Here is a 23,678-nt window from a genome sequence, read left to right on the forward strand (position 1 = left end):
AGTGAGGACAGAGAGTATCATGACATGTGTTGGTGAGGACACAGAGTATCATGACTGGTGTTGGTGAGGACACAGAGTATGATGACTGGTGTTGGTGAGGACACAGAGTATCATGACTGGTGTTGGTGGGGACACAGAGTATGATGACTGGTGTTTGTGAGGACACAGAGTATTATGACTGGTGTTGGTGAGGACACAGAGTATCATGACAGGTGGTGGTGATAGGACACAGAGTATCATGACAGGTGATGGTGAGAACACAGAGTATCATGACAGGTGGTGGTGATAGGACACAAAGTATCATGACAGGTGGTGGTGAGAACACAGGGTATCATGACTGGTGTTGGTGAGGACACAGAGTATCATGACAGGTGGTGGTGAGGACACAGAGTATCATGACTGGTGGTGGTGAGGACACAGAGTATCATGACTGGTGGTGGTGAGGACACAGAGTATTATGACTGGTGGTGGTGAGGACACAGAGTATCATGACAGGTGGTATTGAGGACACAGAGCATCATGACTGGTGTTGGTGAGGACACAGAGTATTATGACTGGTGGTGGTGAGGACGCAGACTATCATGACTGGTGTTGGTGAGGACACAGAGTATCATGACAGGTGGTGGTGATAGGACACAGAGTATCATGACTGGTGGTGATGAGGACACAGAGCATCATGACTGGTGTTGGTGAAGACACAGAGTATCATGACTGGTGGTGGCGAGGTCACAGAGTGTCATGACTGGAGTTGGTGAGGACACAGAATATCATGACTGGTGTTGGTGAGGAAACAGACCATCATGACAGGTGGTGGTGAGGACACAGAGTATCATGACAGGTTTTGGTGAGGACACAGAGTATCATGACTGGTGGTGGTATCATGACCAACACAAGTCATGATACTGTGTGTCCTCACCGCCACCTGTCATGTTACTCTGTGTCCTCACCGCCACCTGTCATGATACTCTGTATCCTCACCAACACCAGTCATGATACTCTGTGTCCTCACCAACACCAGTCATGATACTCTGTGTCCTCACCAACACCAGTCATGATACTCTGTGTCCTCACCACCACCTGTCATGATACTCTGTGTCCTCACCAACACCAGTCATGATACTCTGTGTCCTCACCAACACCAGTCATGATGCTCTGTGTCCTCACCACCACCTGTCATGATACTCTGTGTCCTCACCAACACCTGTCATGATACTCTGTGTCCTCACCAACACCAGTCATGATACTCTGTGTCCTCACCAACGCCAGTCATGATACTCTGTGTCCTAACCAACACCAGTCATGATGCTCTGTGTCCTCACCAACACCAGTCATGATACTTTGTGTCCTCACCAACACCTGTCATGATACTCTGTGTCCTCACCACCACCTGTCATGATACTCTGTGTCCTCACCAACGCAAGTCATGATACTCTGTGTCCTCACCAACGCCAGTCATGATACTCTGTGTCCTCACCAACACCAGTCATGATACTCTGTGTCCTCATTACCACCTGTCATGATACTCTGTGTCCTCACCACCACCTGTCATGATACTCTGTGTCCTCACCAACGTCAGTCATGATACTCTGTGTCCTCACCAACGCCAGTCATGATACTCTGTGTCCTCACCAACACCAGTCATGGCACTATAAGGCTAATGCGCAGTAGCGGGGAGACGGTGATTGCTTAAAAAAGTACTAAACGGAATTAATTTTTTCTTGCCAAGTTTAATCTTTTTTTTTTTCAGACAACCCAGTCGTGGACTGATCAGGCCTTCTGTTGTCTGTCTTTCTCATGCAAACTCATGTAAACTCTGTGTCCTCACCACCACTAGTCTTGACACTGGGTCCTCAACACCACCCTTCAGTCATGACACTGCTGGTCCTCACCACCACCAGTCACGACACTGTGTGTCCTCACCACCACCGGTCATGACACTGTGTGTCCTCACCACCACCTGTCATGATACTTTGTGTCCTCACCAACACCAGTCATGATACTCTGTGTCCTCACCACCACCAGTCATGACACTGTGTGTCCTCGCCACCAACACTCATGACACAGAGGGTCCTCACCACCACCAGTCATGACACTGCTGGTCCTCAGCACCTCCAGTCATGACATAGTGTGTCCTCACCACCACCAGTCATGACATAGTGTGTCCTCACCACCACTAGTCATGACACTGTGTGTCCTCGCCACCACCAGTCATGACACTGTGTGTCCTCACCACCACCGGTCATGACGTTGTGTGTCCTCACCACCAACAGTCATGACATAGTGGGTCCTCACCACCACCGGTCATGACACTGTGTGTCCTCACCACCACCAGTCATGACATAGTGGGTCCTCACCACCAACAGTCATGATACTTTATCCTCACCACACCAAGTCTTGATACTGTGTGTCCTCACCATCACCAGTCTTGACACTTTTTGTCCTTACCACCTTCAGTTATGACACTGTGTCCTAACACCAGTCATGACATTGTATCTTTTCACTACCTCAAGTCATGACACTCTGTGTCCTCATCACCACCAGTCATGACACTCTGTGTCCTCATCACCACCAGTCATGACACTCTGTGTCCTCATCACCACCAGTCATGACACTCTGTGTCCTCATCACCACCAGTCATGACATTGTGGGTCCTCAAACCACGAATCGTGACACTGTGGGTCCTCACCACCACCAGGCATGATATTAAGGGTCCTCACCACCGCATTCTGGACAGTCACCACCACTGGTGTCTTCATCACCACCACTGGTGTCTTCATCACCACCACTAGTGTCTATCACCACCATTAGTGTCTATCACCACCACTGGTGTCTTCATCACCACCACTAGTGTCTATCACCACCAGTGGTGTCTTCATCACCACCACTGGTGTCTTCATCACCACCACTAGTGTCTATCACCACCATTGGTGTCTTCATCACCACCACTGGTGTCTTCATCACCACCACTAGTGTCTGTCACCACCAGTGGTGTCTTCATCATCACCACTGATGTCTTTATCACCACCACTAGTGTCTATCACCACCACTGGTGTCTTTATCACCACCACTAGTGTCTATCACCACCACTGGTGTCTTCATCACCACCACTGGTGTCTTCATCACCACCACTGGTGTCTTCGCCACAGTCGCCAGCGTTGCCAACACGACCGCCACCACCAGACCTGATAACATACCGGCTCATGATTCGAAGTTTGGCGAAGTAGCGGCAGGAACCAGACGAAGAATGGCCCATCGTCTCTCTCTCTCTCTCTCTCTCTCTCTCTCTCTCTCTCTCTCTCTCTCTCTCTCTCTCTCTCTCTCTCTCTCTCTCTCTCTCTCTCTCTCTCTCTCTCTCTCTCTCTCATACACACACACACACACACACACACACACATATACACAAGAATGGAGAATATGCTAAAAATTTGGCAATGGGTAACCCTCTTTCACCTGTACAAAGTAATCTTTATATGGAATTTTTTAAAACAAAATTACTAAAGGATATCTTACCTTCTAATGCAATTTGGATTAGGTATGTAGATGATGTTCTTTGTGTTTAGCCAACAAATGAATATTTACAAACATTTCTCCCCTTACTTAACAATCTAGTACCTTCCATCAAATTTACTGTAGAAAATGAAAATAATGGTATGTTACCATTTTTCGATTGCATGATCCATAGACAAGGAAACAAGTTTAAGTTTAGCATATACAGAAAACCTACCAATGTATGCTCATACATCCATTATTACTCAACATGACAGAGCTAAATTATCATCACTTCAATCTATGTTCCTTAGGGCATTACGTATTTGTAGTCCAGAGTTTATTGATGATGAGTTTGAGAATATATTTTCTATTGGATCCAAGTTAAAGTACCCTAGATCTTTCATTGATAAATCCCTTAAGTTAGCAAAGAAATCATTTTATAGAGTTGAACCCATACCTCCTAGTGACACCGAGAATCTTTTAGTTTTCCATTTAATAATGATTTTACTTTACTTCCCATGTTGCTTAAATCCTTTATTGTAAATTTTGCCTTCAGCAACAATAATACTATGAAGAATTTCTTAATCAGGAACTCACCAAAAAAAATCTTCCTGGATGCATCTATAAAGTGCCATGTAGAAATTGTGATAAGTTTTATGTTGGGCAGACTGGTAAGGATCTTTCTGTTAGACTTAAGCAACATAAATATAGTATAAGAACAGGACTAGAATCAAATGCCCTCCTCAATCACGTTAAAAACTATGATCACTGTATTGACTGGAGTGATGCCATTTCAGTTATCAACTCTAACTCCAGTACCACGAGAAATATCATTGAATCTTCTATCATCAAATACACAAAGAATTATAACCTTAATATAAGTGAAGGTCTGTACAAATTGGATAACTTTATTGATAAAATTTGCAAACAATCCACCTTCTTGTCCACATAACAAGTTTATGATACGCTCGTTGTCTGTCTTGGACAATCACTTGTTTACCAAATGGCGTCCTAGCTACGACTCTTCGTTATATATCGACTGACTGTTATATTTCTTTCTTGTATCTCCCTTGATAATATGATTATTACACGAAAGTGCACTTGGGAACTTATAGCGTTTCATATTCCAAGTGGACTAATAAGAACACACACACACACACACACACACACACACACACACAACAGACGCTTCACATGCCCTGGTTCCATCCATTGACAGCACGTCGACCCCGGTATACCACATCGTTCCAATTCACTCTATTCCTTGCACGCCTTTCACCCTCCTGTATGTTCAGGCCCCGATCGCTCGAAATCTTTTTCACTCCATCCTTCCACCTCCAATTTGGTCTCTCACTTCTCCTTGGTCCCTCTACCTCTGACACATATATCCTCTTTGTCAATCTTTCCTCACTCATTCTCTCCATGTGACCAAACCATTTCAACATACCCTCTTCTCTCTCTCAGCTACACTCTTCTTATTACCATACATCTCTCTTACCCTTTCATTACTTACTCGATCACACTACCTCACACCACATATTCTCTTCAGACATATCATTTCCAACACATCCACCCTACTCCGCACAACCCTATCTATAGCTCATGCCTCGCAACCATATAACTTTGTTGGAACCACTTCAAACATATCCATCTCTGCTCTCCGAGATAAAGTTCTCGCTTTCCACACATTCTTCAACACTCCCAGAACCTTAGCCCCCTCCCCAACCCTGTGACTCACTTCCGCTTCCATGGTTCCATCCGTTGCTAAATCCACTCCCAGATATCTAAAACACTTCACTTACTCCAGATTCGCTCCATTCAAACTTTCCTCCCAATTAACTTGTCCCTCAACCCTACTGAACCTAATAACCTTGCTCTTATTCACATTTACTCTCAGCTTTCTTCTTTCACGCACTTTACCAAACTCAGCCACCAACTTCTGCAGTTTCTCACCCGAATCAGCCGAATCAGCGCTGTATCATCAGCGAACAACAGCTGACTCACTTTCCAAGCCCTCTCATCCACAACAGACTGCATACTTGCCCCTCTCTCCAAAGCTCTTGCATGTATCATTTCATTTATCGAACAATTGTTTCCCGTGTCAGCGAGGTAGCGCAAGGAAACAGACGAAGAATCACCCAACCACTCATATACACATATATATACATAAATGCCCATACACGCACATATACATACATATACATTCCAGCGTATACATACATGTACATGCACAGACATATACATATATAGATACATTTACATATTCACACTTGCTGCCTTCATCCATTTCCGTTGCCATCTCGCCACACAGGAAACCCTATCCCCCCCTCCCCACCACCACCACCACCACCACTTCCAGCGAGGTAGTCCACTCTCAGATATCAAAACCACTTCACTTCCTCCAATTTTCCTCTATTCAAACTTACATCCCAATCAACTGATCCCTTAACCCTACTGAACCTTGTTCTTATTCACATTTACTCTCAACATTCTCCTTTCACACACTTTTCCAAACTCAGGCACCATCTTCTGCAGTTCCTCACTCGAATCAGTCACCCAAACTGTATCATCGACGAAGAACAACCGACTCACTTCCCAGGCCCTCATATTCCAAACAGACTGCATACCCGCCCCTCTCTCCAAAACTCTTGCATTTACCTCCCTAATCACCCCACCCCTAAACATATAAAACAACCATGGTGACATCACACACTCGTGTCGCACACCGACGTTCACTGGGAATCAATCACTCTCCTCTCTTCTTAGTCTTACGCATGCCTTACATCCTTGGTAGAATCTTTTCACTGCTTTCAGCAGCTTACCTCCCACACAATATACTTTTAATCAACTTTATCATATGCCTTCTCCAGATCCATAAATGCTACATACAAATCCACCTATTTTTCTAAATATTTCTCACATTATTTTAAGCAAACACCTGATCCACACATCCTTTACTACTTCTGAAATCACACTGCTCTTCCCCAATCTGATACTCTGTACATGCCTTCACCTTCTCAATCAATGCCCTCCCAAATAATTTCCCAGGAATGCCTCTGTAGTTTGAACACTCACCTTTATCCCCTTTACTTTTGTACAATGACATTATGCATGAACTCCACCAATCCTCAGGCATTTCTCTATGATCCATACATACACTGAATATCCTTACCAACCCATAAACAACACAGTCACTCCCAAACTCTACTGCAGTACCATCCAGACCCGCTGCCTTGCCGGATTTCATCTTTCGTAAAGCTTTCACTACCTCTACTCTCTTAACCAGACCATTCTCCCTGACCCTCTCACTTCGCACACCACCCTTGACCAAAGCACCCTATATTTGCCACTCTATCATCAAACACGTTCAACATACCTTCAAAATACTCACTCCATCTCCTTCTCACTTCATCACTACCTGTTATCACCCCCCCCCCCCCCCTTGCCCCTTCACCGATGTTCCCATTTGTTCTCTTGTCTTACGCACGTTATTTGCGTCCTTCCAAAACTTCTTTTTATTCTCCCTAAAGTTTAATGATACTCTCACACACTAGCTCTCATTTGCCCTCTTTTTCCACCTTTCCGCCGTCCTCTTGACCTCCTGCCTTTCCCTTTTATGCATCTCCCAGTCATTCTCACTCCTTCCTTGCAAGTATCGTCCAAACATCTCTCTTCTCTTTTTCACTAACAACTTTACTTCTTTATCCCATTGCTCACTACCCTTTTTAATCTGCCCACCTCCCACCTTTTTCTTGCCACACGCATCTTTTGCACATGCCATCACTGCTTCCCTAAATACATTCCATTCCTCACCCACTCCCCTCACATCATTTGCTCTCACGTTTTGCCATTCTCTGCTAAATCTCTCCTGGGACTTCTTCACACATGTGTCCTTTCCAAGCTCACGTACTATCACCACTCTCTTCTACCCAACATTCTCTCTTCCTTTTTGAAAACCTTTACAAATCTTCACCTTCGCCTCCACAAGATAGTGATCAGACTTCCCTCTGGCTGTCCCTTTCAGCACATTAACATCCAAAAGTCTCTCCTCTTTTACAAGCCTATCAATCAAAATGTAATCCAATAAATCCCTTTGACCATCTCTCCTACTCACATACATGTGTATATCTCACTTTTTAAACCAGGTATTCCCAATCACCAGTTTTTTCTGCACACAGATCCAGAAACTCTTCACCATATCTGTTCACAACAATGATGACCCCATGTACACCAATTATAACCTCAACTGCCACATTACTCACCTTCGCATTTAAATCCCCCATCACTCACACCCGGTCTCGTGCACCAAAGCTGCTGATACGCTCACTCAACTGCTCCCGAAATACTTGCATCTCACGATCTTTTTTCTCATGACCAGGTGCATAAGCTTCAATAACCACCCATTTCTCTCCATCTTCTTTTAGTTTTACCCATATCATTCTAGAATATACTTTCTTACAATCTATCACACACTCCCACAACTCCTGCTTTAGGAGTAGTGCTACTTCTTCCTTAGCTCTTGTCCTCTCACCAACCCCTGACTTTACTCACAAGAATTTTCCAAACCATTCTTCTCCTTTACCCTTGAGCTTCGTTTCACTCAAAATCAGGACATCCAGGTTTCTTTCCTCAAACACACTGCCTATCTTTCCTTTTTTCTCATCTTGGTTACATCCACACACATTCAGATACTCCAGTTTGAGCCTTCCAGGAGGATGAATACTCCCCGCTAGACTCCTTCTTCTGTTTCCCCTTTTAGAAATTGAAAGATTTCAAACCAGGAGATCTCTCTCCTTCATAACAATTCAGCTATAAAAACATGACACAAAATGCACTTTATTGGTGGGTAATTCTATTAGACAAGTTTGCAGTATCCCGTTCCCGTCCCCTTTAGTCGCCTTCTACGACACGCGGGTAATACGTGGGAAGTATTCTTTCACCCCTATCCCCAGGATAACGCTATCTAAAAGTTAAGGGAGTAAGTTAACACCAATGGGTTAAAACTACATATATTGCTAGAAAGAAAGAATACAAGGCAAAAGAAGCACATTACTCGGGCACAAACACTTACGTTACCACTTCAGAGCCCAGGTAAGATTTCAAACCAGGAGATCTCTTTCTTTACAACAAATCATCTATAAAAACATGACACAAAATACACTTTATTGGCGGGCAATTCTATTAGACAAGTTACATTATACTGTTACACTCGGACTCGAAACGACACAGTCCAACACCGTATAGTTTAGCATAGCGTCCCATCACTCAGTGTGAACGTAAGTCGCATGAGCTACAGGGTTAAGACAAATGGCAACACCCGCCTTACCTGCCGGGCACGTCGGGGATGAAGGAATCACGGCCAAGGGGTAGTCAGCCAGGACCGGCCAGCCCCACCCTGACTTACTCCACTTCGACTGTGACCGGGAGAAATGACCATATACAATTAGTTTTAATTGGCCAAAGCCGAATTGTCACGCCCTCATCCGACTGTGATTGGAGGAAGGTGGCCCATAGTGTCAATCCTGATTGGTTGAAGGTCCAAGGTCCGGCCCTGCATCTAGCTGGTGAAACGATGATACTCGGGAGGCGACCTTTCCCAATCATGACCCCTTGGCTGACCCCAGCCGTTTGGCGCGGCAGGCGAGCAAAAATGACAGGCCTATGTGCCAGCCACGACCTGAGTGACGATTCGGCGAGGGATGTGAAATCCCGGTCGAGATACCGTAGGCTCTGCTGGGAAGGCCGGCGTGGGAACGGCTAAGGAATCTGATGAGACCACTCGGTCACCACACTGCCATAAACCTGTAACATAATATATACACCGTAAACCATCGAACATAGGTTTGTTATGATATATATATATATATATATATATATATATATATATATATATATATATATATATATATATATATATATATATATATATATATATATATATATATGTAGAATATCGTGGTTATGTTGTTGGACAGGGATTTGTAAAATCAATCACTGCTAAGATAGAAAGTATTGTAAAATTTCCAGTGCCTACAAATAAGAAAGAATTAGAGATTTTTGGGTATGGCTTGATATTACCGTAGGTTTTGTACAAATTTTTCAATCATTGCTTTACCATTAACCAATCTATTGTCAAAGTCAGATTTTTATGGTGATCAATGTGATGAGGCCTTTAAGAAATTGAAACAGATACTTTTATGAAGAGGACGGTGAGGGTTAACGAGAGGAGTTAACGAGAGGAGGGCTAACGAGAGCAGAGACATCGATAAGACGTCTGAAGGGAAGACCGATTTCGACGGTGAAGGCCTGCACTGTGGCTGAGAGATTGACTTGAGGAGGCAGAAGTGATATTGTGACAGTGATTGTGTCAGCGTCGCGTCGCCCCGCCGCAGTGTATCGAGACAGACTTCCCCAGAACTTTTAAAGGGGAAGTAAATGTTTATAGTTGTGTTACTGGAGTGATAGTTTTCATGCATGGTGTTTTTGACAAGAAAATAGTGAAGTTGGAGAAAAATGTAGCTTAGACATTGAAGCTTATTGATACAGTGGTGAAATTGATGAGAATTGCTATTGACGTTTGTGTGAATAAATTGTACATTTCCTTTTCCATAGCCAGAGGTGGAACCATTATGTGACATTTATTTTTTTCATTCATTTCAAGCTAAAAGTTTGTTTTCTAAATTGTTTCTTACATTTTTCATATGTATATATATGTATGTGTGTGTGTGTGTGTGTATGTGCGTATGTGTGTGTATGTGTGTGTGTGTGTATGTATATATATATGTATATTATCCCTGGGGATAGGGGTGAAAGAATACTTCCCACGTATTCCTCGCGTGTCGTAGAAAGCGACTAGAGGGGACGGGAGCGGGGGGCCGGAAATCCTCCCCTCCTTGTATTAACTTTCTAAAATGGGAAACAGAAGAAGGAGTCACGCGGGGAGTGATCATCCTCCTCGAAGGCTCAGAGTGGGGTGCCTAAATGTGTGTGGATGTAACCAAGATGTGAAAAAAGGAGAGATAGGTAGTATGTTTGAGGAAAGGAACCTGGATGTTTTGGCTCTGAGTGAAACGAAGCTCAAGGGTAAAGGGGAAGAGTGGTTTGGAAATGTCTGGGGAGTGAAGTCAGGGGTTAGTGAGAGGACAAGAGCAAGGGAAGGAGTAGCAATACTCCTGAAACAGGAGTTGTGGGAGTATGTGATAGAATGTAAGAAAGTAAATTCTCGATTAATATGGGTAAAATTGAAAGTTGATGGAGAGAGGTGGGTGATTATTGGTGCATATGCACCTGGGCATGAGAAGAAAGATCATGAGAGGCAAGTGTTTTGGGAGCAGCTGAATGAGTGTGTTAGCGGTTTTGATGCACGAGACCGGGTTATAGTGATGGGTGATTTGAATGCAAAGGTGAGTAATGTGGCAGTTGAGGGAATAATTGGTATGCATGGGGTGTTCAGTGTTGTAAATGGAAATGGTGAAGAGCTTGTAGATTTATGTGCTGAAAAAGGACTGATGATTGGGAATACCTGGTTTAAAAAGCGAGATATACATAAGTATACTTATGTAAGTAGGAGAGATGGCCAGAGAGCGTTATTGGATTACGTGTTAATTGACAGGCGTGCGAAAGAGAGACTTTTGGATGTTAATGTGCTGAGAGGTGCAACTGGAGGGATGTCTGATCATTATCTTGTGGAGGCTAAGGTGAAGATTAGTATGGGTTTTCAGAAAAGAGGAGTGAATGTTGGGGTGAAGAAGGTGGTGAGAGTAAGTGAGCTTGGGAAGGAGACCTGTGTGGGGAAGTACCAGGAGAGACTGTGTACAGAATGGAAAAAGGTGAGAACAATGGAAGTAAGGGGAGTGGGGGAGGAATGGGATGTATTTAGGGAATCAGTGATGGATTGCGCAAAAGATGCTTGTGGCATGAGAAGAGTGGGAGGTGGGCTGTTTAGAAAGGGTAGTGAGTGGTGGGATGAAGAAGTAAGAGTATTAGTGAAAGAGAAGAGAGAGGCATTTGGACGATTTTTGCAGGGAAAAAATGCAATTGAGTGGGAGAAGTATAAAAGAAAGAGACAGGAGGTCAAGAGAAAGGTGCAAGAGGTGAAAAAAAGGGCAAATGAGAGTTGGGGTGAGAGACTATCAGTAAATTTTAGGGAGAATAAAAAGATGTTCTGGAAGGAGGTAAATAGGGTGCGTAAGACAAGGGAGCAAATGGGAACTTCAGTGAAGGGCGTAAATGGGGAGGTGATAACAAGTAGTGGTGATGTGAGAAGGAGATGGAATGAGTATTTTGAAGGTTTGTTGAATGTGTCTGATGACAGAGTGGCAGATATAGGGTGTTTTGGTCGAGGTGGTGTGCAAAGTGAGAGGGTTAGGGAAAATGATTTGGTAAACAGAGAAGAGGTAGTAAAAGCTTTGCGGAAGATGAAAGCCGGCAAGGCAGCAGGTTTGGATGGTATTGCAGTGGAATTTATTAAAAAAGGGGGTGACTGTATTGTTGACTGGTTGGTAAGGTTATTTAATGTATGTATGACTCATGGTGAGGTGCCTGAGGATTGGCGGAATGCGTGCATAGTGCCATTGTACAAAGGCAAAGGGGATAAGAGTGAGTGCTCAAATTACAGAGGTATAAGTTTGTTGAGTATTCCTGGTAAATTATATGGGAGGGTATTGATTGAGAGGGTGAAGGCATGTACAGAGCATCAGATTGGGGAAGAGCAGTGCGGTTTCAGAAGTGGTAGAGGATGTGTGGATCAGGTGTTTGCTTTGAAGAATGTATGTGAGAAATACTTAGAAAAGCAAATGGATTTGTATGTAGCAATTATGGATCTGGAGAAGGCATATGATAGAGTTGATAGAGATGCTCTGTGGAAGGTATTAAGAATATATGGTGTGGGAGGCAAGTTGTTAGAAGCAGTGAAAAGTTTTTATCGAGGATGTAAGGCATGTGTACGTGTAGGAAGAGAGGAAAGTGATTGGTTCTCAGTGAATGTAGGTTTGCGGCAGGGGTGTGTGATGTCTCCATGGTTGTTTAATTTGTTTATGGATGGGGTTGTTAGGGAGGTAAATGCAAGAGTCCTGGAAAGAGGGGCAAGTATGAAGTCTGTTGGGGATGAGAGAGCTTGGGAAGTGAGTCAGTTGTTCGCTGATGATACAGCGCTGGTGGCTGATTCATGTGAGAAACTGCAGAAGCTGGTGACTGAGTTTGGTAAAGTGTGTGGAAGAAGAAAGTTAAGAGTAAATGTGAATAAGAGCAAGGTTATTAGGTACAGTAGGGTTGAGGGTCAAGTCAATTGGGAGGTGAGTTTGAATGGAGAAAAACTGGAGGAAGTGAAGTGTTTTAGATATCTGAGAGTGGATCTGGCAGCGGATGGAACCATGGAAGCGGAAGTGGATCATAGGGTGGGGGAGGGGGCGAAAATTTTGGGAGCCTTGAAAAATGTGTGGAAGTCGAGAACATTATCTCGGAAAGCAAAAATGGGTATGTTTGAAGGAATAGTGGTTCCAACAATGTTGTATGGTTGCGAGGCGTGGGCTATGGATAGAGTTGTGCGCAGGAGGATGGATGTGCTGGAAATGAGATGTTTGAGGACAATGTGTGGTGTGAGGTGGTTTGATCGAGTAAGTAACGTAAGGGTAAGAGAGATGTGTGGAAATAAAAAGAGCGTGGTTGAGAGAGCAGAAGAGGGTGTTTTGAAATGGTTTGGGCACATGGAGAGAATGAGTGAGGAAAGATTGACCAAGAGGATATATGTGTCGGAGGTGGAGGGAACGAGGAGAAGAGGGAGACCAAATTGGAGGTGGAAAGATGGAGTGAAAAAGATTTTGTGTGATCGGGGCCTGAACATGCAGGAGGGTGAAAGGAGGGCAAGGAATAGAGTGAATTGGAGCGATGTGGTATACAGGGGTTGACGTGCTGTCAGTGGATTGAATCAAGGCATGTGAAGCGTCTGGGGTAAACCATGGAAAGCTGTGTAGGTATGTATATTTGCGTGTGTGGACGTGTGTATGTACATGTGTATGGGGGGGGGGGGGGGTTGGGCCATTTCTTTCGTCTGTTTCCTTGCGCTACCTCGCAAACGCGGGAGACAGCGACAAAGTATAAAAAAAAAAAAAAATATATATATATATATATATATATATATATATATATATATATATATATATATATATATATATATATATTTTGCGTTTGCGAGGTAGCGCAAAGAAACAGACGAAAGAAATGGCCCAACCCACCCCCATACACATGTATATACATACGTCCACACACGCAAATATACATACCTACACAGCTTTCCATGGTTTACCCCAGACGCTTCACATGCCCTGATTCAATCCACTGACAGCACGTCAACCCCGGTATACCACATCGATCCAATCCATCCTATTCCTTGCCCGCCTTTCACCCTCCTGCATGTTCAGGCCCCGATCACACAAAATCTTTTTCACTCCATCTTTCCACCTCCAATTTGGTCTCCCACTTCTCCTCGTTCCCTCCACCTCCGACACATATATCCTCTTGGTCAATCTTTCCTCACTCATTCTCTCCATGTGCCCAAACCATTTCAAAACACCCTCTTCTGCTCTCTCAACCACGCTCTTTTTATTTCCACACATCTCTCTTACCCTTACGTTACTTACTCGATCAAACCACCTCACACCACACATTGTCCTCAAACATCTCATTTCCAGCACATCCATCCTCCTGCGCACAACTCTATCCATAGCCCACGCCTCGCAACCATACAACATTGTTGGAACCACTATTCCTTCAAACATACCCATTTTTGCTTTCCGAGGTAATGGTTTCGACTTCCACACATTCTTCAAGGCTCCCAGAATCTTCGCCCCCTCCCCAACCCTATGATCCACTTCCGCTTCCATGGTTCCATCCGCTGCCAGATCCACTCCCAGATATCTAAAACACTTTACTTCCTCCAGCTTTTTCTACATTCAAACTTACCTCCCAATTGACTTGACCCTCAACCCTACTGTACCTAATAACCTTGCTCTTATTCACATTTACTCTTAACTTTCTTCTTTCACACACTTTACCAAACTCAGTTACCAGCTTCTGCAGTTTCTCACATGAATCAGCCACCAGCGCTGTATCATCAGCGAACAACAACTGACTCACTTCCCAAGCTCTCTCATCCCCAACAGACTTCATACTTGCCCCTCTTTCCAAAACTCTTGCATTCACCTCCCTAACAACCCCATCCATAAACAAATTAAACAACCATGGAGACATCACACACCCCTGCCGCAAACCTACATTCACTGAGAACCAATCACTTTCCTCTCTTCCTACACGTACACATGCCTTACATCCTCGATAAAAACTTTTCACTGCTTCTAACAACTTGCCTCCCACACCATATATTCTTAATACCTTCCACAGAGCATCTCTATCAACTCTATCATATGCCTTCTCCAGATCCATAAATGCTACACACAAATCCATTTGCTTTTCTAAGTATTTCTCACATACATTCTTCAAAGCCAACACCTGATCCACACATCCTCTACCACTTCTGAAACCACACTGCTCTTCCCCAATATATATATATATATCTTTGGGGATAGGGGAGAAAGAATACTTCCCACGTATTCCCTGCGTGTCGTAGAAGGCGACTACAAGGGGAGGGAGCGGGAGGCTGGAAATCCTCCGCTCTCTTGTTTTTTTTTTTAATTTTCCAAAAGAAGGAACAGAGAAGGGGGTCAGGTGAGGATATTCCCTCTAAGGCCCAGTTCTCTGTTCCTAACGCTACCTCGCTAACGCGGGAAATGGCAAATAGTATGAATATATATATATATATATATATATATATATATATATATATATATATATATATATATATATATATATATATATATATATATATATTATTTTTCTTTTATCATCATACTTAATCGCTGTCTCCCGCGTCAGCGAGGTAGCGCAAGGAAACAGACGAAAGAATGGCCCAACCCACCCACATTCACATATATATACACAAACGCCCACACACATACCTACACATTTCAGTCTATACATACATATACATACAAAGACATGTACATATGTGCACATGCACATATTCATACTTTTTGCCTTCATCCATTCTCGTCGCCACCCCGCCACACATGAAATAATAGTAAAGAGTTCCAAAGCTTCGACGTGTAGGGAAAGAAACAGTTATCAAAACGGCCCACGCTTGACTTACCGATGGCCTCACAGTAATCATGTGACGCAGCATCTTGCCGATTACTGCCTGGTCTAGGTAACGGTGTGGGCATACAAGTATCCAGTTCTCGGGAACCAAAACCAAAGTGATACCTATACAAGAGGGGGAAAGTGAACCAACATCGCGGCGTAGGGCAAGGGGGTCAAGTTTGGAAGTTAGCCCGGGGCAGCTTATAACTCGGACCGCTTTCGACTCGACTCCGTCTGATGTGAGAGCAATACTCCATAAAAGGACGAACCAATCCCTTGTATAAACGGAGCAACTGTTCAAAAGATAAGAAGTTTCGACATCTAAACAGGACACCTAGTTTCTCAAAGGCTGACTTAGCTATTCCCGTAATGTGGGGTTTCCAAAAAAGAATGGATGTTGCAGTAATACCAAGTATGTTCACCGAGTCAAGATGTGGAATTGCAGAACCGTCAAACGAAAGACGAGAATTGTGAGTTTTCGAAAGAGAGATGGTTAGAAAATGGGTTTTATAGTCATTAAACCTAACAATATGTTGTGTACCCCACTGATATATCCTGTCCAAGTCTGACTTTATTAAGGAAGCTGTGTCAAGACGAGATGCAGATCGAGTGAGAGAAGACGGCGCAGAATTGAAGGATGTGGATGAACGCAGTGTTGAGTCGATAGCGTATGATTGCATCTAATTATTTGTGGAAGAGAGGAAATCGTTGGAAAGAAATTGGAGGAAAAAGTGTTGGCGACAGGACAGAACCTTAAAGAACACCGGTGGGGAGTCTGATCTTTCAACAACCACAGAGATAGATCGGCCTCATCTCCAAAGTTTTTTTTGGAGATCTCATCCCTCACTTTCTCTTACACTAACATTCTTTCTGATCACAGGTATGGCTTTTGCAGTGCTAAGTCTACTGGTGATCATCTCTCTCATGTGAATCATCTCTGGTCCTCCTCTCTTAAGGGAATATTTTTTTTGGCAAAACTTTTGCCGTGGTCCTCAACATCTCCAGATTATTTGACAGAGTTTGGCTAAACTCTTTGCTTATTGAACTTCCTTCCTTAGGCTCATCTGCTTCTCTCTGTTCTCTGACGCAAAATTTCCTCTATAACCATTTCAATACGGTATATGATGATAGAGCGCCTTTTCCCCCTTCATTATATTTGAGTGGTGTCCCTTGGGTTTCTCTCCTTTGACCTATTGTTTTCTTTCTCTCCTATATATCTATTTTCCATCTACAACCTCCCCTTCTGCGCTTTTGATTCCACTTTATTGTATCGTCCCTTCCTAATTCCAAAACTTGCTCTTTTCTCTCTCACTAGACATATCTTTCCTCTCTTAATTTGGATCTGTGGCTATAGCATCTGACAGAGGGGAAGCAGTATCCTAGGAAAATTCAGTGGTGCAAAAAGCCACTTTTCTTCATGTATGTTTTTAAATCTCACTCACTTTCCTCTGTTATTTTTCAAAGAACTATTATTCATCCATCCCACAACATAAACATACTGACTACGTATACCGTCCTCTCTACTCTGGAAACCTCACATAACGAACGTGATATAATCTGTCACTCAGCAGCTCGGGGTTGTGCAAGTGCCGTAATTCTTTCTCTTGTGAGCAGCTTTCCATATCTACAGGGGCTGTATTTCCCTCACACCTGATGTGGTTCTCCGTCCACCTCTTTCTTAGCCAGTGTGGTATTCATGGCCGTCCGCCTTATTAACTCTCCTTGCATCACTTCTCTTAAGTCATCCTCTCCCGTCCGTCATGATAATGTTACCTTAACCCTTTTCTACTGAATCTACTTCGACCATTATTCACATGATCTGTCTGTGAGTATTCCTGCCACTTAAGGTTTGGACTCGTGGCACGCGCATGGCCGTTGCATCCCATATCTTCTATATGGAGACCAACCCCACGAGGATTGACCGTTATGATGCCTACATTTCTCTCTCTCTCTCTCTCTCTCTCTCTCTCTCTCTCTCTCTCTCTCTCTCTCTCTCTCTCTCTCTCTCTCTCTCTCTCTCTCTCTCTCTCTCTCTCTCTCTCTCTCTCTCTCTCTCTCTCTCTTGACCAGCGAGGCTGTGGACTTCTCTTCCTCCTTTCGTTTTTCCCTCTTCCCTCAACCTTTCTACCTGTAGGAGTCAGGTCTACAAACACCTAAAGAACTATCATTTATTTCACTCTTTTTCTCGTACACAATTTTTCTTCCATATTGTATGACCCTGACTAGGGTGCCTCCCTCCGCACTGCGTCGGTTACTACCAAGAAAAAACAGGTTTCCCCGCGTCATATCATCGTGGTGTTGTCTTATGTTAGTAAATGATATGTTACAATATTTTGATGAACTTCAGGTAAGTCATAACTGTGTTGCAATTTATGACTTGACTCTTTGAAAACAACGGGGTTGGTCTTGAGTCAAGGAGATGATGTAGCGGGACTGACGAGTGTAAGTAGGTCTGGTACTGTTCTTAACGGTGTGAGTTACCTTCTGATCCGGGGATGAGAGAGGTGTGGTAGGTGACGAATGGTGTGGCAGGGGATGAGTGGTGGCGGTTTGGTGTGGCAGGGGACGAATGGTGATGATAGTGTGTATTGTACTGTGGCAAGTGACGAGTGTTGGTGGTGTGGTAGGTGACGAATGGTGGTGATGGTGAGTTGTGGCAGGGGACGAGTGGTGGTGATGTGTTATGGAAGGTGACGAGTGGTGGTGATGGTGGTCGTGATGTGGTGTGACAGGTGACGTGTGGTGGTGAGATGATTGTGATGGTGGTGTGGTAGGTGGCGAGTGGTGGTGAAGATTTGGTGTGGCAGGTGACGAGTGGTGGTGGTGGTATGGAATATAATGGCAGGGGACGATTGGTAGTTGAGGTGGTATGGCACAGAACGATTAATGGTGGTGTGGTATGGTAAAGGACGAGTGTTGGTGTATGGCAGGGACGAGTGTTGGTGTATGGCAGGGACGAATGTTGGTGTATGGCAGGGACGAGTGTTGGTGTATGGCAGGGACGAATGTTGGTGTATGGCAGGGACGAGTGTTGGTGTATGGCAGGGACGAATGTTGGTGTATGGCAGGGACGAGTTTTGGTGTATGGTAGGGACGAGTGTTGGTGTATGGCAGGGACGAATGCTGGTGTATGGCAGGGAACGAGCGGTGGTGGTGTCAATATGGAAAGTGATCATGATCATGATGATGATGTAAAGTAATGATGACGGGAGACAGAGAGGCTTCGATAAGAATATTATCAAGCTATAAGCAGCTGAGATCTGTATTTGATAGCGACCAGGAAGTCAATACTGCACTACGCTTGACACAATAACCCCATCTTTATAGTGCGGTAAAGCTGACAAACTGTCTTCTGGCAAATGGCAAAGTCACCTTTAAGTAGATATGGAAATGTTCCAGCAAACTATTCACATGATATGTTAAGCCAGATCTAAAACATGCTACTCGCGGCACTCAAAGAAGCACAAAGAACTAACAGAGAAGGTCCAGAGGAGGACAAAGAAAAGATAGTACCATGATTAAGAAAGACGAGTCACAGCAAGAGGCCTCAAACCTACAGATGATGAGAGGAAAATGAAGAATGTGTTGGTAATGACCCTCAAGCTTCCAAACCAGTTCGACGGTGAATACTTGAAGTCTTCCGGGATCTTCACCCACACAGCCAGGGCTGAGCCCAAGCTGCTGGGCTGGGCCGTTGGTCGACCAAGATGTTGGAAACCGCAGCCCTCAGGCCCGCATAGCTACACAGCCTCGCTGATCTGCTACACTTTGTAGTTACTTGTCCAGTTCTCTTAAACTTCTCTGCTCTGCATCCCATCCTGTTTTTGATGACTTGGTCACAACCATCAAGTTTCCAGAGCAGTTGGATGAGAGTTTAGTACTAAGTCAAGTCAAGATACTGTGAACGCTCACACTTTATTGAGATTTAGGCATTTGTATGATGGTAATGTGGTCAGAAGATGAAGCCTCACGAGTGTCGAGCTCCTTCCTCGTACTGTACAAGTAGATAATTACACAACACGCCAACATTCACACCTCCACCACCACCACACACAACACGCCACCATTCACATCACCACGACCACACACAAAACGCCACCATTCATACAACCACCACACACAAAACGCCACCATTCATATCACCACGACCACACACAAAACGCCACCATTCATACAACCACCACACACAAAACGCCACCATTCATACAACCACCACACACAAAACGCCACCATTAACTCCACCAACACACAACACGCCACCATTCACACCTCCACCACCACCACACACAACACGCCGCCATTCACATCACCACCACCACACACTAAACGCCACCATTCATACAACCACCACACACAAAACGCCACCATTAACTCCACCAACACACAATACGCCACCATTCATACCTCCACCGTCACTCTCCCTCAACAACCACAACTCTGGCATCTTCAACCGACGTATGAGCAATACCTCCACCACAGTACACTAGATACTCACCAAGCCTGGCGGCAGTGCCATAGTGGACAACACGAGCAATGTTGGCTTTTCATGCTGGTTATGACGCATGACGGAGGTATTCGTCCCTCGTGAGGCAAGTGGACGGTGGGGTCGGGTGGGAACGCCACAAAAACCAGCTGGTCTAGTCTAGTGGCCGAGTGTTGTGTGGCAAACCCCGGGAAGGTGCAGGGATGTGCCTCGCTCCCGCCCACCTCCCCCTGGCTAGGCCAAGGTCACCACCACCACTTCTCTCTTGCCCCGTGGGGACAATTTGTTGCACTATTTTGGTTCTTATCGCTGCTAGCCAGGTAAAGCCCCACATCCTGTGTAGGGACGTCCCGCTAAGAGAGAGTACAAGCTAGACCAATAATTATATAACTGATACGCGCCTGGTGACATCCACCCAAAGTTTATAGAAGATTCGTCCTGATGAGACGCCTTGAAACTTGAGTTCCTTAAAAGAAAATACCTTGAAAGGATAAATGTAATGTTATTCAGTAATTTCGTCAACCACTAATCATACCCCAAGCTGGGCGGTTTCTACCGCTACATTCCGTCTCTCCCGAAGATATTCCACATCATAGAACAACACCAACAGGTCAGGGACACGAGTAACCAAGCCTTACTTACTTGAAGGTAAGTACATAAAGGAAGCAGGTTACCCGCTCGCGGGTTACTTGCGCCGATTCGTGTCAGGAAGTAACCACACTACCAAGCGGTGGTGCGCACAGTAGAGGCGTGTTCAAGCTGGTCGGCGCTGGTCACCTGCGGGTGGACGTCAGGGTGAGGCAGTTTTGTGTGAGGTGTGTGTTATCAATAGCAAGTTATCAAGTTGGACGGACGTGGAGATCCTGATTGCCTGCGTGTTCCAGAGTCCTGCAGTCTGGGACAAGAAAAACCAAATGTACCCACAAAGAAAGATTATAGACATTTGCTGGAGTGAATCAGCCGAGATGTAATGTGATGGTGAAAAGTTGCCTGGGTTATTCATGTATGTAGTTGTTGATAGTGAAGGCGCGATGTCAAACGTATACTGTGTCCACATGAATGAAATAAACTGTACACATAATAGAAACGAACACTTAACACTGATTCAAAATATATTGATCACACTTGTTATTTCAATGGTGTTTAGTAATTACATCAGTTCAATAGTAAACGTGTAGCACGTTAAACAAAAAGCAAACAAATATCAGGTATTTTTCTACAGACTACCACCATCAGCAGTGTGCTCAGTGTTTCTAGTCTTTGCAAACTGAAGGATGATTTACGAAGTATGACTTACAGATTTCTCTAACAATTTTAGCCTCGTTTCGTTGAGGAACGGAGACGTCATTCAAGATGTTTAACTCCCTCCCTTATCTAGAATAGTGTTATGCACAACACAAACGCACTTTACAATGTAATCTGTCAAAATCAAGTTTGGTTTCGAAACACTTTGACAGTAACCGCCGCCTGCAGTACAGAATACCGAAAGCACGTTCAACAATTGTCCCTACAAGCAGACAATCAGTCTTCTACAACGGTCAAAGTTCTTTCCTCTGTACGGTTTGAGGAGGAGAGGTAAGGGTGGATAGGCTTCATCTCTCACAGATACATACGGAGCGTTCACTAGTGTATGTGGTAAAGTAGGAAGGGTCTGGAATATTAGGCTGCTTTTCTGTCAATACTTTGTACAGTAACGAAGCTTGAAACGCACCACCATCGCTAGGTTTCCCATATCCCGCATCTACAACAGCTTGAAGGACAATAGAAAAGAACTTCTCATAACTGAAATACATCGATCCTGGATCTTGGGGACACAGAATGTGGTCGTGTTTCCCACATCAGTTGAGCCTAAATCGTTATGGAAATTCCAAATGCTGGTCCTGGCGTGTGGTCTTGCCGCTGGTCGTCCCACAATGTAACAACAACAGTGCAGGCAACAACCTGTCCCACCGTAGAAACACACTCTGAAAGAGTGCATTCTGTTGCAAGATACCGGAAAAGTATATGATAAATAATGATAGTAATAATGATAATAATAATAATAATAATAATGATAATAATAATAATAATAATGATAATAATAATAATAATAAAAATAATGATAATAATAATAATAATAATAATAATGATAATAATAATAAGGATAACTAATTAAAATGTTCTCATTTCTCTCTCTCTCTCTCTCTCTCTCTCTCTCTCTCTCTCTCTCTCTCTCTCTCTCTCTCTCTCTCTCTCTCTCTCCTCTTCTTTCAGAAACAAAATTGAGAAAAAGAAATGGCAATATCTTCGAGACCGGTTTGCTGTAGAACTCTGAAATTTTCCACCACCCGGATCAGGAGCGGCTGCAGGCGATACCCACACCTCAGTGTGGCGATGCCTCCAGTTACTGATGTTACTGAGAGACGTGGTGAAATCTCGACCCTCAACCGGATATATATTATCTGTGCTGACCTCTGACACACCTGTGTCATTTGACGTAGAACCCACCTTAGACAATGAGGATGTGTGATAACTTCACCACCACAAACTCATGATACACCACTACACCAGGAAGAGATGGAGCATAATGGCAACAGTACTTGCGCTTCGAGTTCAACTTCTTTATGTGATCGAAGCAAAAAAGGGAGCTAGGAAGCGGCCATCTCACCCACACTACGAGACACAAGCTTCAGCACTTGGTGCAAACATTAACTCGAAAACGGGACAGAGAAGACGACGAGTTTGCTGCCACATCTGGAAATGATTCCCGACTCCAGGAAACTGACATTAAGAAACCGTATTCAAAAAGTTGTAGAACAGCTCGCATACCAATATCCATTAGTCTCCCCCACTCCAAATGCCCACCATTCCTATTCTGTCCACACCTCACAGTCTTCCTCCTCCTCCACCTCGTTTTCCAAAATATGAAGAAATAATGATTCACTAACTGTGAAATACATTTTAGAGAGTTTACGTAACTAGTGAATAAGCATACTAGAAACACGTATATTTGATGAATGTTTATGTTATTTTAATAATACATTTCTAAATGCAATGTATTGCTATAAACAAAATTTATCACAATGTATTTCTACTAATCCTTTGCTGTTGTGTATACACCAGCTTCATTAATCTCCAAGTATACATATATCTTTTTTTTTTTTTGCTTTGTCGCTGTCTCCCGCGTTTGCGAGGTAGCGCAAGGAAACAGACGAAAGAAATGGCCCAACCCACCCCCATACACGTGTATATACATACGTCCACACACGCAAATATACATACCTACACAGCTTTCCATGGTTTACCCCAGACGCTTCACATGCCCTGATTCAATCCACTGACAGCACGTTAACCCCGGTAAACCACATCGATCCAATTCACTCTATTCCTTGCCCTCCTTTCACCTTCCTGCATGTTCAGGCCCCGATCACACAAAATCTTTTTCACTCCATCTTTCCACCTCCAATTTGGTCTCCCACTTCTCCTCGTTCCCTCCTCCTCCGACACATATATCCTCTTGGTCAATCTTTCCTCA

The 23,678-nt window shown here is 44.0% G+C and overlaps 1 pseudogene; it reads left to right on the forward strand.

Moving 5' to 3' along the window:
* The first annotated feature begins 19,254 nt into the window (after positions 1 to 19,254).
* LOC139767159 (uncharacterized) lies at positions 19,255 to 23,091 on the forward strand (annotated as a pseudogene).
* The last annotated feature ends 587 nt before the right edge of the window (positions 23,092 to 23,678 follow it).

Source organism: Panulirus ornatus, chromosome 59, assembly GCF_036320965.1.
Source record: "Panulirus ornatus isolate Po-2019 chromosome 59, ASM3632096v1, whole genome shotgun sequence".
In the NCBI taxonomy this organism is placed as follows: Eukaryota; Metazoa; Arthropoda; class Malacostraca; order Decapoda; family Palinuridae; genus Panulirus; species Panulirus ornatus.